The following is a 25,678-nucleotide window of genomic DNA, read 5'->3' as shown; positions in this document are numbered from 1 at the left end:
ACTTGGTCATGATCATGAGACAGCCATTTAGCCTCTCTTGGTCCCACATTGTTCTTCAGTAACACAACAAAATTAGGCAAGACCACTAAGGTTCACTTTTGTCAGATGACATTTTGAAAAATTGTAAAAAAATGTTCTAGAACTAGATCTTTAATTAGAATATGTTCTAATTAAAGAACAAAATCAAAGCCCGAATTTAATTCTGCCTCCTATATTTTTATGGTGATAATTATTGTTATTATTAGTAATAGTAGTAGTAGTAGGGCTTGAACCCAGAAGCATGTTACCTCTGAGCTACACTCTCAAAACTATTTTCTTTTATTTTGAAGCAAAGTCCCATTAAGGTCCTAAGGGTCTCGCTAAGTTGGTGAAGCTGGCTTTAAACCCGCAATCCTCCTGTCTCAACCTCCCATGTGCTGAGATTACAGGCACGTACCACCCCATCACACCAAGTTTAATTTTATTCTTGACTTAACTTTATCATGATCTATTAAAATAAAATTGGTAAATAAAGCTATATTTCCCTAAACATCTCATGGGTTCATCAAACATCGGGTGGTTCACTCCACTCTCCTTAGTGTAGGAGTTCTCAAAGAGCTAACATATTAAGGTATACTGTGACTTTTAGAGGGTGAAGGGGTTCTCTGCAGCCTTTCTGTAACTTTTTTGATGAAAGAGCTTATTTTCCTCCACAGCGGCTCTTCCCATATTAAACGCACTGAAAAGTGCAAAGCCAGTCAACCAGCAAAGTCCTTCGTGACCTTAGCAGCTGCAGGTTCTGTGATGTGGGGATGAGGAATGCAGGGGAAATGAGGTAGAAGCCAGTTTCAGACCTCAGTCTCAGGGCTGCCTCTCCAGTATCCACTACAGAGCAGTGATGCTCTCAAAAGAGTTAAACTTCCTTTCTTGAGCCCAGATTCACAGAGGAGCTTGAGTGCCAAAGGAACCATCCTCCCTTTTATCAAGCTAATCTATCTATCTCTAATAGAAAGACAGGAGAAAATTCTACGATACTGTAAAATATGATAAGCCTCTGTTCAATGGGATTTTTATCATTCAGGCAAAAGCAATCTGAAAAATGAAAACGTTAAAGAGGGTCCTTTTGCAGAACTGGACAAAGGAGTTTGGCGTTCTTCACCTGGCTAATGCTGATAATTATCTGTGAAGACCTCTCCTGTGCTCCCAGATGAGTTTCTGTAGGTTTCAAAGAAACTCATTCCGTAGTGGCTTGAAAGGGTAGATGAGAGGTTGTCAGACTCTGAAGTTGTTTGGCTTGAAATAAAAGGTTCAGAAACTCACTCTGAGAGAAAATGCCTCTGGCAGATCCTCTTTAACATTAAAAATTAGAATGGTTTAAAAATCACCATGGTATTTTCATGTTGTGTTAGTTTTGCCACTTCTGTGACAAAACACCTGGGAAAAACCACTTAAAGGATTTTAAAGATTTATTGTGGCCCACAGTCTCAAAGGTTTCTCTCCACTGTCACTCGACTCCACCATTTCTGGGCCTGTGGGGAGGCAGAGCATCATGACCGGAGGGTTCAGTGGAGTGAAGCTGCTCACCTCTGGGCAGCCAGGATGCAAAGAGAGACCAAGGGACAAGATAGTGTCCCCAAGGGTGTGTCTCCCAAAGGTCCATTCCCCTCAATAGTTTCCACATCCTACAATTTTCACCACTTCGCAATAGTTTATTCACCTACAAACCTATAGATGGATTAATCCATTCTGAACTCAAATGATCCAATCAGTCATTTCCCATGAGCCCCATTGTCTTAGCATTCTTGCATCTATAATCTAAAATACTGACAATATAACTTAGAAGAAAGAAGATTTATTTACTTATGGTTTGGGATTCAGTTCAAATGAGTCCGGGGACCACAGCTCTCAGGGCATGGTGGCAGGAAGTAAAGACAGGGAGAGTATATGGGCTGGGCTCCTCATCATGGAGGCTGAAAGCAAGGGAGACAGCAGGCAGAAGAGGAAGAACCAATCCTGTAATCCCCAACGTGGCCTACCCAGCCACACCCTACTGGCCTGGGTCACCACCCAGATAAATCCATTGCAATGAATTTTTACACTGCTGATATTACAGCCCTCATGGGTGGCATTTTATACCTAACTATAACACCCTCCTCTGAACCTTGCTGCTCTGGGAACTAAGCCTTTAAGACATGAGACTCCACGGGATACTTCAATCCAAACCATCGGACTTGTACTTTATAAACAAACCAAGAGTTTACTTTTGCCTCTATTATAAATGTGGTGATGAGGGCATTAGGTCTTTTGTAACTTGAAGTGATACATGACCTAGAATTGAGTACTAGAAGTAAAAAGACCTTGCAGCTAGTTTTCTCTTCCTTCTCATTTTCAGAAAAAAGAAATCTGCCTAGGAAGAGAACGTGACCTATACAAGGTCAAACAATAAATTAGAATCACAGTCCAAGATGAAAATCATTTCTCTAATTCTCATTCTCTTTGTAGAATAAGCTGGATTTAGCAGGACATGGATTGCTACATTCTATTTTATTAGAAATACAAACTTTTGTTTGCGAATCTTCACCCTAATAATACATGGAGTTATGGTCATTTAGATGTTTGAGGAGCATAATAGTATCCCTTTAAGAATAACAGTGTAAACGATTCCTTCTAGTGACCACAATAGTAATACTGCTTTAATAAAATGCCACCTAGTGGAGCTCTGGAAGCGAAACCCACTCTTGCGGTATATCCCTCTCAGAGAAGAACACCTTCCTTAGGCTCGCATTTTAATCAATATTATTATCTCCCTGAGTGCTACATGATTAAAAATAACTCTGAAAATTGTCCTACTTCCAGAACACAGCAGGGAAGATGACACTGCGTAAAAGTTGGTTCTGGAGAAAGGATGTATTCAAGGCCAAATTCAAAGCTAGGAGGCAAAGGCACAAAGTCCTCAGGCCCAGGGCACACCAGCTGATAACTGGAGAAGAATCGGGAGTAACTTTGTTCTGTAACTATCTCCCCATGGTTTGGGGCATCCAGGTTGGCATGGGAGAGAGAGAGTGCAAAGGTTGAATATTTCGCTATGAATGGCTTGCCTGCAAAGACAACTTCCTGAAGGCTGCATGAGGGTATGTCGAAACTAACACTGGCTCCTGAGTTCAACAAGGCTTAGTGTTAGCCAAACAAAGCTTAATAATTGAAAGGAATTAAAAGATGGGCAGGCACGGTGGTACATTCCTATAATCCCAGTATTGGGAAGGTGGATATAGGAGGATCAAGATTAGAGGCCAGCCTCAGCAACTTAGTGGAAACTCTCAGCAACTTAATGAGACATGGCTTCATGATAACAGTAGGGATTTGGATATAGCTCAAATGTAGAATGTCCCTGGGTTCAATCCCCAGATCCCCAGTGCCATGAATAAATGAATGATTGGGCACAAACTGTGCTGAAAGGATATATATATATATATATATATATATATATATATATATATATATAACATTTTGTAGTAGATTGGGAATCATGCAGCAGGGATACACAATCAAGAAAGGCTTGCACACATCCAAGTCTGCCTGGGGGTATCTGGAACCAAAGAGGTCTGTAGAGAGTTGGGCTGCTTTGAAGCAAGGGAGCCAGGCTTTTGTACATCTGCTCACCAGTCAGTGGCTTTGAGCTGCCCCAGGGGAAAAGGCACGCAACTGAGAGCAGTCAGCCATCAATGCAGGAGTAAAGCAGCTCTGCAGACACCTGTGGTGAGCTCTTGACAGCAGCCACTGCAGCCCTCCCTCCCCATCTCTAGGACCTAACCTGGAGGTTGTTCTTGTCATCCCCCAAAGCTAACTGAACCTTAACCTGGGGTCTTGTTTGCAGAAAAAATGTTCCTCAAATCTTCATTTTCTTGTCTTGTCTTTCTTTTCCTTCCTTTTTTCTTTCATTTCTTTTTTCTTTCTTTCTTTTACCCTTCCTTTTTAGAGCATTATGTATTAAACCCAGAGCCTCATGCATTCTAGGCAGAGTACTTTGCCACTAAGCTGAATTTCCAGCTCTTCTTAAATTCTATTTTGATACAAGTTCTCACTAAGTTTTCCAGGCTGGTTTCAAATTTGTAATCTTCCTGCTTTAGCCTCATGATGGCATAAAGGAAAGAAATCTTTTATGAAAGTTATGGGATCACATAGAAGCTGGCTGGCTTCTATTTGTTACTGTAGCTTACATATTCATTGTGCAGCTTTTTACATGTGTCTCTATGTTCCACTACTGGATGTACTGGTTCTGTTTCTCTTTTTGTAAAATCTGCCCAGTGAAAACTAGCCAATCAGATTAGATTGTGAAAATTATATTCCAGCCAATGGGGAATGGCGTAGTGGTCTTTGTGTTAGGGAATAAAAGGCTGAGCGGCCTTCCCACCCCATGTGCTTGTACCCTTCTAGGCAGGTGTAAATCGTCTTGCCAAGTTACTTTTGGTTTCATGAGTTTTTAAATTTGTGGCTTTCCTAGAATCCATTTCTAACATCCAGTAGCTAGAATTATAGGTCTGTGCCACCATACCTGATAGTGTTTTGTTTTGTTTTGTTTTGTTTTCTACATGTTTCAGATTATCCCTGTAAACACGCTAGTTTGCCCTTCTTTATTCTATGTCTTAAAAGCCCAAATTAGGACAAGGTGGAAAACCAATTTGTCTTTCTCTGATATTTGTCATGTAAATTGGCCTCATTTTCAGTCTTAACCTAGGCCTCATTTTTTAATCTGTAAGATGAGAATAATAATAGTATCTGCTAATAATAGTTATTAGGCAGATAAAGTGAATTAATGATTGTGAACTAACATAATATCTAATCCACAAAAAGAAGTGTGCCATCATATTAGAGAGATTCATATCACACACACACACACACACACACACACACACACACACACACACACACACTGATTTTCAGTTTCTTTGCCTAGGCAAATGGCTCACAAAGATTCACACAGTGTATTTTGGGAATTCAAGGTCTTCCAGAGTCTGCATGTTATGTATGGTTATATCTGATATTACTGTGTAATAAGCGTATTAGTGCTATTTTGAAATAAATGTAGAAAAATTCAACATCTTTTTCTAATGTTCAATGTGGTATATATCAGTAGATCTAATCCATATACCAGAACTTTTTTAGCTGACTTATAATTTTTACAAACACAAAAGCATCCTGCAATTGAAATGATCAAGAACCATTGGTCTGAAAGAACTCTATCACCTCCTCCCAAATCCCTCCCCTGCCCAATAGCATTTCCTGACTTCTATGTTAAATCTTCTCTGCTCTTAATAGTAAAATCAGTTCAAGATACAATCTTGGGAGTGGAGATGAAGGGACGAAAATATAATTTTCCTCTTTGGTTCATAGTGGGGACACTCTCCTGAAACACAGGACAGACTAACAAAAGAAAAACAAGCACATTTAAGAATATATGCCATGTCCACTGTGCAGGGGAAAAGCAACTCTCCCTGGAAGGTAAAAGGCCCAGGCAGTGGCTTAGAACTCTGTCATACGAGAAGAGTACTTCTGGGCTTTTCAAGTGGTAGAAAACTGAGAAGTTAGTGGAGTTTGTTTCCTGATGCTGCTGGCCCTACTAGTACTCTCTTGGATGACAAGCAAGCCTAAATTTATATTTCCATCATCAGATATAAAAGGTGGTGTGAACTGAAGACCTTTTTCCCATGTGAATTTTATTTATCAAGCCAACAAAAGAAAACAGAGGATCCCTCTGCACTGTAGTCATCTTCAGCTCAGTGATCCTCAACAATTGTTTAGGGAGAAATATTTTGGGTTTTTCAGAGATAGGGGAAGTGGTACAGAGTATACTTTGTCCCTGGGGAGAGTGAGATAGAAGATTCTGGAATATCAAATAAGGTGCCAGAGAACCATAACACCGCAGTGAGAAATTGCACAGAAAGATGCTGAGTAGCACAAAATGGGTCACAAAATGACATGTCCTGCGGCTCAGTTGCTGACCATATTTCGGGAAGACAGGCATGGGCAGAGTGCTGTGGATTCACTGTTCACAACATGATCATATGAGGCTTTCTCTAATGACAGCTATGTAGCTGACTCTCTCCCGTCAATTTGACAGCAAAACAGAGAGTTGAGGCTGTGTAGCTTCAAGCTGTCAGAATTTGAGAAAGGGATCACTCTCACAATACCTGCTTAGAACTTCATTTCTTATTTTTCCTCTGGCCTTTGATTATTGTGAGCTCTCAATATGGAAGAAGGAATAGAAACAAGAACACAGGGTCCCTCTACAGGAATTATTTCATAGGAGGGAATACAAAAACTAGTAGGAAAGACCATCATGATACTGCATAATTTGGTTTCCTGCAGCTCAGATGTGCCTGGATGTCCTCCCAACCACTTCCTCAGTCAGAAATGGCCACCCAACATTGTGCAGATAAGACACTAGAAGATTGGAGGTTTATATGACTGGCCTGATGCCACACCTCTATTAGGAGGCAGAACTGGCTTACTTACCTAACTCTTCCCACCACAACACTTAATACTTTGCCATCCATGAGCCAGATAAAGCAGGTCTTCATCTAACTAGGCACGGAGCTAGAATCAGGGGGGTCTTCAAAGGCCAAAAGCTACAACTGCATAGCCCCTGCCCTCCAAGAGGCCACAGGACAGACTGAGAACCAAATGGTCTTTATTACTAATCAAGAAAATATAGAAAGCATTCAACAGAAACCCAAAAGAGGGTAAAAGGGAGAAGAACATTTCTATAGCACTACCATGTACTATTCCCACAACATTTTATAAGCACCCTCTTCCATCCCTAAAGAAGGTATAATTCTTGTCCCTATTTGGAGACAAGAAGCTCCAAAGTTATCAAACAATTCCTCCAAAGTGCACAACTGGAGATTTTTAGACCTTGAAATCAAACTGAAGTCTGCCATTCATAAACCACAAGACTGTTCAATAATCCTCTGCCTGAACAGGGAGCTAGCTCTCTTAATCTTAAACAACTGAGGAAGACCCTGTATAGAAGGCTAAAATATCTGTCGCCATCCTTCAAGTAGGATTACCCCCTCCCTCCAGGCAAAGACACCTATAAAAGCCAGAATGTAGGTGTGGTAAGTCAGATAAGAGTTTCTGGAAAGCTAATCATAACTACTTGCTTGCAGAAGGGCACACTGGAGAGAGAGTTTGTGATGTAGTTTTATTTTTATATAATAACACTTCTGTGTTTGTATCATAACATCATAAGTATTAACTTCTTCAGTTAAAAGACCATCCTAGGTGTCCATCAACAGATGAATAGATCAAGAAAAGATATATATATATATATATATATATATATGAATTTTTGTAGGGAAGAACATAATTATGTCATTTGCAGGAAAATAGATGGAACTTGAGAATATTATGCTAAGTTAGATCAGACAGTCACAAAAAGTCAATATTCATATGTTGTCTCTCATACGTGGAAGATAGAGAGAAAATAGGAAAACAAAGGCAGATATGTGAGATAAATGAGGAGAAAAAACAGAACAGTGGAAGGAGATTGGGGAATGGAGTTGGGGAGGGGACAAAGGAGAGCTGATGAAGAAAACAGTTCAGATAATGACATGACAGTATCACTACCAGCCTCACTTACATGTATTGGCGGGGGAAGCAGGGTAGACTCTGGATGGAAACACACCAAGTGATGTGCACATGTTTGCATCACTTTAAACCTCACTACGATGTGTAATCACCATGCACTAATAAAAGTACAAAACAGAAAAGCTAGTTAGGGGGTAACGAAGGGATGCATAGATGAAACAAGGAAGGAAAGAAGTGAGGACATAGAAAAGAGAGAGGACATAGAAAAGACAGGTGGGGGAAGATCATGGTGAGCCTTGGGTTTCATTAAAGAGAAGATTTTTCAGACCAGCTATAAAAAGTAAGGAAGAAGGGATAACAAGATTTCTCATCTTTGGGTTTTCACATCTCAAAGACTTTTTCTAAAAGAATGTCTACTGAGAGTTCTTAACAATACTTTCCAAGTTATTTTTTCTCACCTAATTAAAGATGCCCCACCCTCCCCATCCAATTCAATTTATCCCACTCACAATGCCATCCTCTGCCTTATTTTTGCATCCTGATTTTATTCCAAACCTTAACTTTCTATGGAGTGTGCGATGGTAAGAACATACTGGCCTACAGTTTTTGCTAAGCAAAATATCACAGTGAGGAGACCTTGTGGAATCCTTGCTAGTTTACTTAGTTCATAAGTCAATAGAATGCAGCCCAAAGAGGTCAAGGACTCTCTTAAGGTCACACATCAAGTTCACAGTCCAGCACCCTCTTCATGGGTGCTCTTGGCTAACCTGGTGTATCACCTGCTTGTCTGCGTGGTTTATTTTAGGGGCCCAGTTTTGGCTGTTGTGGAAGCAGCTCCCAAATCAGATCTTCTTTCTTCTATTTAGAGAGAGTCTCAGACATCAGGAGGAGAAGGCAGGAGGGGAAGGACAGAGAGATTTATGGACCGGTCTCACACAGGACTGACCAGGAACAATACCTCACTCCTCATCTGCCCTCAAACTCAAGATGCCTCCATTTTTATCTCCCTGCAAGTGATTTTGACATGAGTTTATAAATGAAAAAATCGAAAAAAGTTTGTATCTTATTAATATACCTGTTTACAAATTTGAAGTGGCCAACCTTCAACCAAGAGCCTATATGTAGGTCAAATATATAGGTCACTCAGGTCTATCTCCAAAACTCTTTCCATCTCATAATATGTTAGAGGCATAGTCTAATGAGAATTGAAGCAGATCCTAGAAGTTAATCTGCAAATCTTCTTTGAGATTTTTTGTTTTCATTTTAAATGACATGCTATTAACATCTTTATCAGACAGTTTTCCCCATTTCTAGTCAATTGTCTTAAACTTTTATTTTTTATTTTATTCTTTATAGTGGTTCTACTTCAGAGGACTTCACATTCAAAAAGTATGGTCAATACCCAGGTCTATTGAAAATAAAATTTAATTCTCTACCTGACAAAGCAAAAATAGTCACAAAGTGTCTACCACAGTAGATGATAAATTTCTCTCTCTTCTCCTATCCATTTCTCTCAATATACACCTGTTCCATCTCGATCCTCTCCCCTAAAAATCTCTTCATTTGTTCTCAGTGAAGGTACTTTCCTTTTCCCCTCCATTTCCCTCTTTCTCCTGGCCCTTTAGATTATCTTAGAATCTTTTTCAGCAACAAAGAATCACTCCTTGTAGAAGAGGGAGAAATCTATCTTACAGTTTGGGTATTCTTGTCCTGTGGGTTGTAAGAGTCCCTGTAAAGTCTTTTCATTCCTACCTCCTGATCCTGCTGATGAGATGTGACTTGACGGTCAGAGCTACTCTTCCACATGACAAAAGTCCTTAAGCTGGGACCCAATCACCCTTCTGTTTTTCACAGTAACCAGGCCTGCTCTGAAGTAATTCCATCTCTGGGCCTTCCTGGGCAATGTGTGTTATGAAAATCCTCTACAAAAAGAGTTGAAATAATGGACTTTGACATTGTCACTAATAAATATTAATTAAGCACTCAAATATAAATTGAGCCAGGAATTGTTTATAGATGTTGGAATTAAAGGATTAAATAAAATCATCAAGGATTTTATTTTCTAGTTGGGAGAAACTGAAAGTAAGTAAACATAGAAGATATCATGGCATGATAAAATGTGAAGAACCTAAAATGCAACATGTGGTAGAGAATTGATAGGAAGTGGATAGAGTTATGTCAGCTATGGTGCTCAGGGAAGATCTTTGTAAGATATACCATTGCAGGTGAGATCTGACCAACCCAAAGGAGCAATCACATGGCAAATTGAAAGTCCAGTTCAAAGACATCAAGATGGTAACAACTTGGCATGTTCAAGGGAAGGAAGAACATCCCAGGGAGTGAGGGTCCAGTGACTGAGGTAAACACTGAGGTCTATTTCCTTGTGGTAGAAACATCAAAGGAATAAGGGTTAGGAGAGTATATTCTGTTAGGAAGGTGCTATGGTTTGGATAAGTGTCTCCCAAAAGCCCATGTGTTGAGAGCTTGCCCCTAGCCTGTGCTGTTATTAGGAGGGGGTAGAACCTTTAGAGATGAGACCTAATGGGAAGGAATTAAGTCATTGGATGTGTCATTAAAGGGAATATTGGAATCCCAGCCACTTCTTCCTCGCTTTGTTTCCTGAGTACAAAGGAGAGCTGATGAAGGAAACAGTTCAGATAATGTTATGTCCATACATGACAGTATCACTACCAGCCTCACTTACATGTATTGGCGGGGGAAACAGCGTAGACAGTTTCCTCTACCTCACATTCCCCATCATGATATTTAAAAGAGCAACAGAGCTGACCGAACACAGAGTAAAACCTCTGAGACCATGAGCCAAATATACCTCTCCTCTTTATAAGTTGACTTACCTCAGATATTATTTACAGCAGCAGAAACCTGACTAAGAGACAGGGGAAAAAACTCTGTCAGAATTATAGACAGGAAATGACATGACTGATTTCATTTAAAAAATAAAATAAGATCAGTTTCACAGCATTTATTTTCACCTAGTAATAACACGAAGGTATTCAAAATAACATGAACACATGTTTTAGAACCATATTCCCAACAAAGGATGAGTAGAAAAGATATGTTGACTCTCCTATAATTTCTCACTTTATTGATCATTTCTAGTTAGAAACACTTTGTAGCGAGGTAGTATTATCGCCTTTTACCATGATCCTACCCACTGTTTTTCTCAATTTTGTTTTAGAATTAATCTCTTCTGCATCATCTAATACAGGGACATTCCTTCATCAAAACCAGTAATACAGCCCTCCATTTGCATATTCATTTGCTCATAGAGCCATATCTGAATCTGGGATCTGTTTTAAAAGTATCTGAAGATGAAATGGATGGGCTGCACTATCACCTTCTGCACCTCTTGGCCCTGACCCTAATACACCATAGCAGAATCTCAAAGACCCTACCAACCAAGACATTACCTTGGAGAGCAACTTCTAGAATTAAGTCTGCTACTTATTATTTATTTATTAATTTATTTATTTTGGTACTGGGTATTAAACCCAGGGGAATATTACCCTTAAGCTGCACCCCTAACCATTCCTTCATTCATTCATTCAATTTGTAATAGAGTCTTGCTAAATTGCTATAGCTGGCCTCAAAGCTGTAATCCTCCTCTTTCAGCCTCCCAAATATTAGATTTATAGGTATATGCCCATTCTGATTTCTTTTTTTAAAGCTCATTTGACTGCCAGGTGGAGACAGACTACAAGACAGAAGAACAAAATACTGAACAGGAGCAGTATAGGCAGGAAGGGCGTGAGGGGCTAAATCTGTAGGGTGGAGATGATGAACCTGGTTTGGTTTTGTTTGAAGGGAGGGACAAAAAGATCCTGCCTTCTTGTCTGCCTTATTTGCATTGACCACCAGGATCGGACAACTCCCCATAAGTCTCTCTAGCAGCCTCTGACATCTGTGAGCTTCTGTTCAAATAAAAATGCACACATTACCCTAGAACAAGCCACCAATTTCAGTCACATCTCAGTCTAAGTCCATACTTGGAAAGTAAAATTATCCTTAAAATAAAAAGTCTGAAAATATATTTCTCTGCCTACAATACAGAACAATGTTCTATATGATTACAAAGCAGCATAGCTCCTTAAAACCCTAATTTTTCCAATCTCTTCCTCCTTTTTGGTTACATATATATTGTACAGCTATCAACTACTGTGACTGTGGCCAGGATTAGAGCCCCAGAACACCAGGGCTGGCAGTCCGGCTGTTAGTAAATATTTGTGGGGGACTTCACACTATTGATTCCACTCGTGGTGATTAGTCTAAGCCTGGTTAGGTAATTCTGCATTTCTTACTAATGATCCATCTGAAATGTGCTTGTTACCCACCTAGTTAAAAAATGCTGGAAGACAGTCTTCTGGGGACAAGTAAAAGACTCATTATCCCTAGGAAAGAAATACAGAGTTTCCTACTGTCTTCCTCTGGAAGACATTCTCATGTCCAGAGGGTAAGACATGCAAATCCCATAGCCCTCATTACACACATACCTTTTCATAAAATTTAAAAGGCTTTGCTGAAGGTGGCAGAATAAAAAGATAAAGATTCAGGCCATTGGTGACAATGTTAAGACACTGATCAAAAATGTCTGGGACTTGCCATCTCTTTAGACTTCTGGTCTTGTCAGATTCATTTCCTTTCTTATTAAGCCAGCTTGCATTGTAGTATTTGGTGGCATTCATCCAAACTCATTCTACCAGATGTGCTGGTATTTTGTAGGAAAGCTGGTGCATATTTATTAAGCACCCACTCCATTAGACCTTGGACTATTGCAGGTGCTGGTAGCTATGACATGAACACGATGGCAATGCCTATGTGTATGACACTCATTTTCATCTCACTTCTTCATGTTCTGCAAGTAGAAATAAATGATTGATATCAGGTTATACTAAATGGTATGGAGAAAACAAAGCAGGGAAATATAGTAGGTTACCATGAGGTACTATGGGAAAGAGAAACAAAGTCTGAAAAAATATTAAGCCTCTAGAGAAGTGCACCAAGTACCAGGGTGTTTATTACTGTCATGTAGATCTCGGGGTATAGCTCAGAGGTAGAATGCCCCTAAGTTCCATCCCCAGTACCGCAAAAATAAATAAACAAATAAATAAATAAAATAAAAATAATATGAGAATTCAAGAAAGAAACATTTTCAAAATGTTAATGCCTTTCTGCCCAGTTTTAGAATGCATTGTACCCTTATACTTTAATTCATATGTATATTTAAATTTTTAAATTGCATTTAATTTTTTTCCAGGGTCCACGGATAATAGAAGACTATTATTGCTCAGAAGTGGCTTTTGGCATACATGACATCAGAGGAGAAAGTCATTTCACCTGACTTGAAATAGGAGCCAAGCCAAAAAATGAAGCCATCTGTTGTACGTGGTGTCACTTGGCACGCACTGCCACCACCAGGGTTAAAATCTACAGGAGACAATCCTACCATCAGAAACTCGGTGAGTACCAAGAGGAAGACTGTAATGGGACCAGCTGCCAGGATTATCCACAAAAGAATTGCAGAACCGAGGATGATGTGGGGAAAAGGGATGTTAGAAATGTACTTGAGAATTTCAAAAAAGGCCAAAACCCAACAGATTTCAGGGTACCTAGAGGAAATCCCCCACAGTAAAACCCTTCCTCCCCAGACCTGGACTTTGATGCCAAGATGTAAAGCTATTATGATGTATATTTACACGATTTTCCAGAAAATCTATGCCCAGGTCCTTTGACCTGATCCAGGCCAAGAACCTGTGTTGATGCCACTTAAACGGAAGCCCCCCTCCTTCCTAAACATGTGTTTTGTAAAACCTTCATCTGCTACTCATCAAACCCATATTTTTAACATGATTAGCAGGTCTCCAAAGGAGGCTGACTCAAAGCCAAGTCCAAGAGCACATCAGATTGTGCAACCCACTAGTATAAAGAAGATTAAGGGCAAGAATATTTTTCTAGATGCCTGATTTTTCTCCCTTTCAGTTTTGTCTGCTTTTCTTATCAATAACTATCATGTGTTTTATGACTGGTGAGATAATTTTCTGATAAATAGCCCCTGTGTTGAGAAATGATAGATCAAGATGAAGAAAATAGGTTTTTGTTCATCCATGGAAGGTTCCACACACTTGAAGTTCTGTTCTGTAGGTGTCTATCCTTCAATGTGTCACACGCAGCCACTTAATAATAGCCAGAGGTGCTATAAACCGTGGAGTTCCATGCTGTTCCCTACATTAACTGTGAAGGTTCAGCCACATCCTTTAACCTCTTTCTCTCTTGCTTTCTCCATTCTAAAGTAGGATATTAGGCAGGGGTAGCAATCCAAGAAAGAGGAAAAAGTATATAAACCTGGCTTTCTGACAGTTTAATTTTCTAGTCCTGATTTCTTTTCTTTTCTTTTCTTTCTTTTTTTTTTTTTTTTTTTTGGTACTGAGGATGGAACCCAGGGCCTCTGAAATACACTCCTAGCTCTATTTTTTATTTTTTATTTTAAAAAAGGGTCTCACTGAGTTGCAGAGGGCCTCACTAAGTAGCTGAGGCTGGCCACGAACCACGATTCTCCTGTCTCAGCCTCCTAAATGGTGGGATTACAAGCGTGCACCACCACACCTAGTCCTCTAGTCCTAATTTCTAGAATTTTTCCCTCAAAGTGATCAAAATTGTGACACAGGCAGCTTTCCTGTGCCCAAGCACAGGAAAACAGCACTTTCTCCTACTTCTCCAGGAAGCCGTAGAGCTTCAGGCAGCCCTTAAAAACTGGCAAAGAGGTTAGTTTGTTTTCCATTCCTACAGCTGATGTGATCAAGCTCTTCCTCTGAATTCTGTCCTTAGTCTGAGCGCCAAAGGTGTCAATTTCCTTTACAATTGCACAATGTGATGTGTGTGTGTAGTTTAGCAGATCATGTCATCCCTAGCAGATGACTGCCAAGGAGTTTTTAATTTGCAGAGAATGCATACTTACGCTGAAAAGAAAGCCAAAGTTTTGGTCATGGATCACCATTTTCTATTAAGATAAAGTCTGGAAATTGATGAGTTTCCTATTAAATCACTTTCTGGAAACTTTCTGTAAATCTTTAAAGCAACTGCTCATAGGGGGAAGAAATTTTAACCTTCTCTATGTATCACCTTTCCTAGCCTCTTTCAAGGAGAGAGGGAATTATTAATATAATTGGTTAGGGATCAAGAATTAATTATAGCATGAATATTAATATCTAGGACCACCACACTGTAAGTCCTTAACAGATCCCCTCATTACCACACACATTTCACCACATTAAGCTTGGTCACAAGTCAAATCAGGACTCGCCCTTGGCAGAGTTTCCAGCTACCTCTCTTGTTCTTAAACTTTGTGAACCACTCACTTGGCTGAGTCAGTTTTCCTTGGAGGCCTGCCGCCACTTGGCCTGCACACTGGATCATGCTGGTCTTTGCACTAGGTTAGCATCTCAATTGCTTTAGATTCCTTCCAATTAACAAAACATTCTGCACACCTGCTATGCACAAGAGTTGGTAGGCATCTCACAGCATGCAAAGTAAAGAAAAATAGATATTACATTCTAGTAAATAAATAAGTAGACTGTAGAGCTCATCAGATGGCAATAAGTGCTTTGGAACAAAATGAGGCTGGTGAGTAGACCAGGGAAAGAAGGGGTGAAAAGGAGATGTGTTCTGATTCCTGGTGGGATGGCATTGAAAGCTGTCACTCAGAAGGTAGCAGTGCAACACCTGAGGAAGTGAGGGGCTGATCTGGTAACTGTCCAGGGAGAAGGGTGCTCCAGGAAGGAGAAAAGCAAACTCCAGGAGACAAGTCTGAGAGTCTATGAACAGCATGGAGGACAAAGTGGCTGGGAGAGAATGAGCAAAGGGGCAAATGATATGGAATCACATCCAGTTACCAGGTGGATGGCAGGGAGCAAAGTGCACAGGGACCCAGGGGTCATTGTGATGGCTTCAGATTTTACTCAGGACAAGATAGAAGGAATGGAGAACTCATCTCAATTTTCTTTTGTTGCTGCTATAAATTTGTTATAATTTCCACAAGATTAGCATCTTCAACCAACCCAAATCTTTCTTAATATACTTTTATTGGTTCATTAAAATTATCCACCAACTTAAAGTATAGAGTGATATGAAAATACATGCAAATAGCACTTCGTATGAGTCCCAAGTCCAAATTCAGCTCCTCCAAGCTTAAGGGTGAAGGTATAAGTAGGTCTGGTTTCATCTGGAGGCTTTAAGAAGAGGATCTATTTCCCCATCTTCTTCAGGGTCTGGTGATCACCCATGTTACCTTGTTTGTTACCTCTTCCTCCAGCTGTAAAATACAGCTCTCCCACCTCTGCATCCATCATACCATGACTCTTCCTTCTGACTCAGACTCTAGCATCCCTCCTACAAAGGCTGTTGTGATGACATCAGACTTACCCAGGCAATGCAGGATAATCACTTCATCTCAAGATCCTTAAGTCGGTCAAATCTAAGTTGTTATTGATAACATGCAGGCTTAGGTTGAGATTAGTAGGGCAATCTCTGGAGCCCTGTTGCCTGGGCTCAAATCTGGTCTCTGGTATTTTCCAGTAGTGTGACCTTGGTTGTGATATTTGACCATTCTAAGTCACATGGAGATACTAATAGCACCTGTGTTATATGTTACTATATTGGTTAAAGATGATGCATTGAAGTCTTACCCTCCATGGCTGATAGCATCGCTGCATGATTGGATATCTACTTTCTCTTCAATCTCCTGCATCTAGTATGCTCTCCCATTGTGTATCTTGTTCAGAAATGCTAGCTTTTGTTATTCCACAAACAAACCTGGTTCATTTGGGACATTTATCTTGGAATTCTCATTTGCCTGTGAAACTCTGCTCCTATACCATTACAAATTCTTCTCATATCCACGGAGGTCTCACTTTAAGCATCACTCCTATAGAAAAAATTTCCAACAGAAAATTTCTATTTCCTGGGAACTATTGTATTACTTAATTTACCTTTTTATAATATTTATTATTATCTGAATTTGGGTTATTACTTTAGTTTTTAGTACTATTACTATACCTTCAATGAAAGCATAAAGTGCATAATGTCATTTGTGCACTATTACAGCCTGAACTTTTAGAACAATATATAATTCAATGAATATTTGTAGATAGAAAGCAATAAGGAAGAAAAGAAGGAAGGAAGATAAAAAGGGAAGAGAGGGTGGGAGGGAAAAGGAAGAGAAATTCTTAGCATACCACATAGTACAGAAATATGAAGAAAATCTACTGTTATTATTTTTTTGTTTGTTTTGCAGAACTGGGAGTTGAACCCAGGGGCAGTCTACCTCTGAGCTAACCCCCAACCCAAATTTTATTATTTTTTTATTTTTAAACAGGATGTCTAAGTTACAGGGGTTTCAGTAAGTCCCTGAGGCTTGCTGTGAACCTGTGATACTCCTGTCTCAGCCTCCCAAGCACTGGGATTACAAGTGTATGCCACCATGACCAGCTTTACTGTTATTATTATAAAGCAAATATGTATTAAAAGCCTACTCTCAGCCATGTACTATGCTAAACTAGATTTCTCAGCCCTGATGCAGAATGTAGTCTTCAAAACCACTGTTGTTTCTGGATAATAAATTTAGGGAGGGAACCTCTGATGGAATCTCTGGCCCATTCCTATGGCTCACTGAATTCAGGATTCACAATCACATTTTTAACATCCTCAGGAAATCCATACTTTCTGGAGCTTTTCCCCATGCATATGACCTATTCTCCAAGAACACCTCAGGCTGAGTGACCAAACAGATGGACTCAGCCTTGCATCTGGGAACCCAGCCAACTCTAGCTGTGCTGGCCTAAGTGGAGAATCTAACAAAAAATAGGGTAGATTTTCCAAATTCCCCAAAGGGAGTAAGGTCCCAAGTCCCAACTCCAATTTTAAATTACTCAGGTTTGGAGTTTTAAATGAACCTATTTACTTATTTATATTTTACTCAATGTTTGTTCCTTTTCCATCTAGGATGACGAGCCATAATCTGGTACTTCTACCAACTTCATCACTATAATTATTTGGGAAAGAGATGCAGTCAAACATACACATCACATCTTCTGCAGGGTTATGGCATTGGTGAGGACAGGGAAGATTCTGTGTTGAGAGAAATGTGAGGTTTTCTCCTTCTTTCAACTTAAATTAGCCACTGGGAAGATAGGTCTTTCAACTGAGATGGAAACAATGTCAGTTCCCAAAGTAAGACCATGGTCTTTGTTGGGAAGAATAGTTGGGTCCCTTCTCAGTTAGGGGTGTCTGTAATGAGTTTTTCAAGATGGCAGTATCAGTGACTTGGCCTTTCTTTGAAAGCACCCAATCTAAGCCAGCGTGGTGGTACATGTCTATAATCCCAGTAATTGAGAATCTGAGACAGGAGGATTGCAGGTTCAGGGCCAGCCTTAGAAACTTAGTGAGACCCTATTTCAAAATAAAAAATTAAAAGATCTGGGGGTGTAGCTTTGATAATGTTTCTGGATTCAATCCCCAGCACAGGAAAGAAAAGAAAAGAAAAGAAAAGGGAAAAGGAAAAGGAAAAGAAAAAAAGAAAAGAAGCCCCATTCTATCCAAACTTGAACTCTGTCAGTCTAAATCTCAGGTCTTAATTTTTCTTCTTAGCTTTGGCAAAATAAGTATTGAAATTCAGTTCATTGAAGCAAATACTTGCATAAATCTGTGTGTTAGGTGGTAAACTAGACACTTCTCTTGTGAGATTAATAGCTCAGGGTAGAATAATTTATTACAGCCCAGTAAGATTATAACTAGGCTATTTATATCAGAAAGCATACAATAAGGTATATTTTGGAGCCTAGAGATAGTTAATTAATCCAGATATAGATGAACAAAAAGAAAAAGAAATAAAAACTAGAGGAAGTGGTATCCTAAGCTAAAACCTAAATGATGAGATGCACCTAAAAGGACTCTGTACCAGAAGTCAAGGGACCTGGATTCAAATCCCATTCTTTAAATTATTGGCCTAGTAACCATAATCAAGGCATATGAAATCAAAGAACATCACTCATTTCATCTTAGTATTGATAATTCTATTGCCTACTCAACCAGCTCAAATGAGCCAGTGAGAAAACATATGTGTAAAGTGATTGGTAAATTCTTAAGCATTTTTCAAAGCACAGGGCAAGATCTTATGGGAAGTACCCTTACTCTAGCATCTTGGCCTGAGAGCACTTGGATGGGAACCAGAGGCTGTTTTCACCTTGTCCCACTATCATATGTCTACGAAAGTTCTTGAGCTTATTTGTTGATCAATTTCCACAAAAATAAACTCAAATTTATTGCTAGATTAACTCTGATGATATTCAGTCTTAACAACTGTCACCCCATGAACTCTGAGCCCATAAAATTTCCATTATACTTTCCTAGGAAACAAAAAAAGCATAATCAGTGGATTCTTATTAGTATTATTTGTGATATTTTTAAATTTTGGAGTAAAATGTTAATATTCTAAGTACAGGGTTGAATAGCTTTTAAATTAAAACAGTATTCTATTACAAAGCAAATAGGGGCAAGAAGTTCTTTCATAGCAATACAATAAGATTTATTTTTATGTCTCATTATTAATAAAGCATGGCAACACTTTCGCTCATAGGGAAGCCCCTTCTACCTGTCACTCTTCAAGGTGAGTTAAAAATCTCCTCTCCTAAAAGGATTTTTTTTCACCAGTGAATATAACAATAATCAATGCATTCATCTCTAATTTTGATCTGGGATCACCTATGGGGTAACAAACCAATCTCTAGAAACTCTGACCCCAGTGCCCAGAAAATCAATATCACTTCTTAAATAGAAAAAAATAAAAACCCAAAATAAAGAATTGAAAAAGTAAAGGACAACCAGGAAATAAAACAAGGACAGGAGTTAAGTATTAATGGAGACAATGCTTATATTCTTCCCTACAATGTTGTAACTTGAGATAAGAAACTACTCTTTCTTTGAGACAGATGTTTCTTTAGAGAAGCTTTAAACTGAGTGAGAAAGTCTGTTCCAAATACTAGAGCTTGGAAAACCAAGAAGCAGGATCCCTCTCAGCTAACAAAACAAATTTGTATTATTTAACCAAACACTCAAATTATTCAAATAAAGCTAAAGCACTGGGTTAAGATAGGAGTTAGTATATTTTTTCAGATATTATCATCCATTAAAATCCTGCTGAGGACTTCTGAAATTAGATGTCTCCATCTAGAACTCTTTGGCTGAAAAGTTTAGTGAAGCATTAAAAATGTGAATTCTCACCGGGCGTGGTGGTGCACGCTTATAATCCCCGCGCTTGGGAGGCAGAAACAGGAGGATCGCACAGGTTCGAAGCCAGCCGCGCGCGCTGGCTTAGGAGACCCTGTTTCCAAATAAAAATGTAAAAATAGGTCTGGGAGTGTAGCCCGGAGGTAGAAGGGCTTCCAGGAACCCCAGTACCACCAAAAAAAAAAAAAAAAATGTGAATTCTGGAGTAATCTGGTTATCTTAACTGTAGTTGTACTTTTTACATTTGGAGCTAATACAGGAGGGTGTTGTCTTTCTTTCTAACAAACAGCTTGAAATCCAAAAAAAGAACAATGACTTGAGGAAATAGGATGAGACAGTAATAGCATAAGTTTCTTTCAGAGTACCAAAGGAAGCCAGTGATGAGGTTACATAGAAGTGGTAAACTGAGGATGCTCTCAACTAAAGAGACTACTTTCATTCTACTTATTCTTCCCACAAAGAAAAATCTTCAGGGTAAAAAATGACATCCTGGTAAACCAACTTTGATCCCATAGCTAATGATTCATGGTACCTAGCAGTGCTAGACTTCACTATTTTACAACAGGTGCCTGAAGACAGAGTGCCTTTAGGAAGGAGTTATAGGCCTAACTCTAGACTGTTTGATTGGTCCATGGAAAGATAATCTACAGTGGATAAACTCCTCATTGCCATTTGGATCACTAAGTCTGAAATCCATTTTAATATCTAATTAGGAACAAGCATTCATAAGATGAATATGAAAAATCAAGTTTGACTTCTGGGAAGATGGTGACCAAGGGAAGCAGCACATCTCAATCCTGCTGACACTTGATCTCTTTTGTTGTGAAACCAGTATCTTTTAAGGAGATAAAAATAGAATAAAACTGAACAGAGCACTGAGAATTAAAATTCAGTGGAAACAAAGCTAGAAGACAGAACAGAGGCAGAACCCTGCCCAATTTCAATGGCTGCAACTGCAGCAAGGAGGCGGTACCATCTTATCTCACCTCATGAGGGCTGCTGGCACTGTAGCCTCCAGAGACCCCCAGCAAAAAAGCCAGTGCCTTGAAGTGAAGTAAGTGGCTACAGCTCAGCATAATTGTAAGCAGTTGGCTCTTCATCCCATGTGTGACCACAGGGACTCACACAGCAAGCAATAGACTCACAGGGTCTGAGACTTTGAAGTTGGTAGGACTGCAAATTAGTGCAAACACTTTGGAAAACAGTATGGAGGACCCTCAGAAGAATGGGAATGAACCTACCATATGATCTAGCAATACCACTTCTGGGTGTCTACCCAAAAAGAATGGAAACCAAAATACCAAACTAATGTATGCATATCTATGTTCATAGCCACACAATTCACAATTACCAAACTATGGAACCAGCTAAAATGTCCATCAATAGATGAATGAATTACAAAATTATAGGATGTGTACACAATTTTCTATTCAGCCATAAAGAAGAATAAAATTATGTCATTTTCAGGGAAAGGTATGAAAGTGGCAAACATTATGCTAAGTGAAACTAGTCAGTCACAAAAAGTAAAAAATCATAAGCTATTCCCAATATGCAAAAGCTAGGGAGAAAAAGGTTCAGAGTAGGAACTCTAAACAAAGAAGGAGTAACCATAGATGAGCAAATAAGGTGATCTAACTGAGGGGAATGGAAAGGTGAAGAGGGAAATTCTCTAATGTACATGATATACATTCATAAACATATCAAAGTTGATTACTAAGCCAAATATGAGAAAGAGAAAGGGAGGCAGAAAGGAGGTGAGAATTGGGTAGGGGCTAAGTGTGTGATGCATACAGATATGCCTCTACCATTTTGTACCCCATTAAAATGTATAACAACAATGTATCAATATAAATAAATAATAAAAGCAAAGATTATAAAGATTAAAAAAGAAAAATCAAGAGTAAAGAAAGCCATTATTTAATTTTCCAAAAGCTGAGTCTGAGTGACTGGTACCCAAAGCCTCCCTTACAAACAAACAGCTACTTGGAGTGAGCTTTAATTTTTTTTTAATTTAATTCATTAAAATGCATTAATGTTAGAAATATGTACAAGAAACCAATGAAGTTGAATGTTTATTTGTTTGTTGAAAGCCTCATTCTTTATGGTAACCCCACCACTTGGTTTTCCTGCCTCTGTCATTTTTGCTGAAAGTTGCCCTAATTCCTAGATCTGAATTATCATTAAAACATAAATAGAAGATCTCTAAAGAGAAAATTCAAAGGAAAAGTAACAGAGTAAAAAGAATAAAAAAATTACTGTTGTCAACCATATATAAAAAGAGGTAATTTTATAGAACACACTTCTGGGTGGGAGAAACTAAAGAAAGACCAGTTAATGTTTTTTCCCATCTTTGGTTTCATAGGAAGAAAAAAACTTAGCTGAGCACAAGAAGATAGAATAGCAGAAATGTAGAAATGCCTACTGGAAAAATGACCTTGAACAGGATACCTGCTCTGCCATGAATCAGATCTTTTAATGAAGAAAAGCTGCATTATATTTATGGCTGCATGTTATTCCATATTTAAAAATGAAGATGTTGGACCAAATGGTCTCTCCCTTAGGAGATCTGATGCCTAAGGCATTCAGAAAACTACTTAGGGTGCTTTGAACCTATAAGCTCTAGGATTAAAGTTTTCCCATGTACTTATTTTCCTCTTGTGTAATCTCAAGGTACTTAGCATTAGCTTAAATAGAGGATTCAGTTCCCAGGACTTTCAATCTAGAAAATGTGCTGTCATTTCTCATCATTGATCCTAATTGTATATTTTGTTTTGTGTTTTTTTTTTCATTTCGTGCACGTAGGCACATTAATATTGCCTGGAATCCTTTAGTCTCTATTCATAATAAAATAATACACCGGTGCTAATGACAAAATAATGAGGATGTCAAGATTTGAATACCAGACCAAAGACTTTATTCTTCCTCCATGTTGGTTTGATTCCCCTAAAAGCAGGGCTAGATTGGGGCATAGTTATGTGACCTAGATCTGACCAGATTTTCTATGAAATATTCTCTATATGTTCCTTTTATTTATGTTTATATTCATTAGTGATACTGGGGATTGAACCCAGGTCCTCACACATGCTAGGCAGGAACTTTAGCACTGAGATACCTCCCCAAGCTACATAACATTCTTTCCTCTGAGAAACCCTTCCTTCCTTTCCACAGGTTTCTTCTTGCCAGCTCCCTCCCTTGTGGCGCCTTTAAGGTGGTTATTAACTAGACGTCACTTCCTTGTAGAAGTTTTCCTCCAGTCTCTAACCTCAGTGGACTGCCCTATGGATTTCCATAGCATATTTTCTTTGCTTGTCAAGAAACTTATCTTGCTGTACTCACATCATCTATTTTCAGTTTTTTTTTTTATTGAATTCAAAATGTCTATAGAAACTGGATGGATAGATAGATGGATGGATGGTCTACTTTCTGGGAGTTAACTATAACTATAAGCTTCCACCATAACTCCAGTTTCCTACCTTCAGAATAAATGTACATGTATTCTCAATGACTTCCTCCACATAACTTAATTTGCTTCTCTCCAGTTTGGTAAATATGATTTATTTTGGTTATTGGAACCGAATAAAGAAAACTTCTGGTTTTTAAGGATTACTTGGCAAAAGAGAATGATCCCATAATAATCAGGGTTCTCTCAGCCTCCAAATCTTTCTGAGTCCCTGTCCCCACCCAGATCAGCTGTGGGTAGTGTGTTCAGGGAGTTTCTCTATCTCAAGGTCCTGCCAGGCCTAAGGATAATGATATCAGTGATACAAAAAGATGGAGACCAGCAAGCATGGTTCTTGGCCTAGAGATACTGGAGCAAACTCAATTGTTCTGTATAGTCACAGACCTAATAATTTAGTAGTGGGACTGCTAGGTTCTAGCACGCAGAGTTTTAAGAAGACAGTAACTCATCTATACTCTCCCAAGAATAGCTGGAACCCCTGTGTTGATCATTGAAATTATTGGGGTTAGTGTTAAAATACAGTATTCAGGCTTAAGCTTCAGAGTTTCAGTAGGTCTGGGATAAAGCCAGAAATGTAAATGTTCATAAGTTCCCAAGTTATCCTGAAGCATTACTCATTCCACATTCTGGAAACATGACTTTATTGAAGGATAGAATTTTTTACTGATGGATATATACTGATGTGTGTGTGTGTGTGTGTGTGTGTGTGTGTGTGTGTGTGTGTGTTGTATGTTTTAAGGGGGGTTGAACCCAAGGGCATTCTACCTCTGAGCAACACCTCCAGCCCTGTTTTAATTTTTATGCTGAAACAGGGTCTCATTAAGTTGCTGAGGGCCTTGCTAAGTTGCTAAGAATGGCCTCAGACCTGTGATCCTCCTGTCTCCGCCTCCCAAGTACTGGGAATCCAGGTGTGTGCCACTGTGCTCAGCTTGCTGGTGTGTTATTTTTGTGCTTGTATTGCTATTAGAGTCCCACATCATAATGCAGTTCATAGTGGTGGTGAGATACATGCACACAGCACTTGGTGAGCTTCCCTTGGCTCCCTTTCCACTCCCCCCTTTCCCATACAGAATATTGAGCTTAGCATTGGCATTCTCAAATACATATATAATGTTATTGGAAGCATTTCGTTCACTGATTATCCTTCTCTTGCACACCCTCCCCAGACCACCTCCCTTCTCCCACTTGGGTTTCTCCTCCATTTTCTGTTATTTTTTGTGGTACTGGGGATGAAACCCAGGGACATTCTACCTCCAAGCTACACCCCCAGCCTTATATTTTATTATTTATTTTGAAACAGAGTCTCACTGGCTTGAGGCTGTCCTTGAACCATGATCCTCCTGTCTCAGCCTCCCGAATGCTGGGATTACAAGTGTGCGCCACCAGGCCCAGCTCTCCTCCATTTTCTAAAGTCCCTCTTATATTCCGAATTCTCCCTAGCTTCTGTATGTAAGAAAAAACATATGACCTATGCTGATAAATTTTAATGCAGCCTCCTAAATTGAAATAAGCCAGATTGTATTCCCTTCTATTTTAATAAGGATGTTACTCAAAATCAAATCTCCATGCTTCGTTTTTTTCCTCTGGTATTTCAAAAGCCTTCAGAGAACTGGTTTAATTAAGTAGTTCATGGAGAGAAAACCTGTTCAGGTAGGCCTCTGCTTTATTTGGAAAACAAAGATTAAAAAATCAAAATCGCACTGATCGTGGAAGAAGATGGGCATCTATTTGTTTGAAGCTGTAATGTTTGCAAAATATGGGAGGGCTGTAAGAATGTATGCTAGACTCCCTGGAAATTCAAACAGAGGCTGATATTCATCATGTTGGGAAGGTAAATAGGTGTCATCTCACATAATCATAGGCACTGAGGAAGACCATGTAATAAGAATAATGCTGGATTCTGATTAATAAAGAAAACACTTCCAGTGATGTTGTGTCCATATGTGAGACTATCAGTGCCAATCACAATATCACGTATGTGGTAGGGGAAGGAAAGCGGAGGGAGACAGAGGGAGGTTGACTAAGTGCTGTGTGCCATGTATGCCACTATCACTCTGAACTACATTATGATGTGAGTCTATAATGCACCAATTAAAGTATATAAAAAGAATAATGTTAAAATGTCATTGCTGATGAAAGTAGAAGGTGTGACATCATGGGACAAGGGGTTGGCAGGCTTCAGTCTTTGCTCCTTCAAGGCAAGACAGAACTGAGTGACAGAATACAGGTACTACAAGGCTGGTTTTAAGACAGTGTGGAGACAGAAACTGGCCATGCCCCCAATCTACCTGAGGCCTTAAAACACTTCCAGAGACTTTCAAGCACTTAACCGCTGTCCCAGAAACCAAGACCATG

Source organism: Muscardinus avellanarius, assembly GCF_963383645.1.
Source record: "Muscardinus avellanarius genome assembly, chromosome: 7".
In the NCBI taxonomy this organism is placed as follows: Eukaryota; Metazoa; Chordata; class Mammalia; order Rodentia; family Gliridae; genus Muscardinus; species Muscardinus avellanarius.
The sequence above is the reverse complement of the archived record's forward strand: the minus strand, read 5'-3'. Positions refer to the sequence as shown.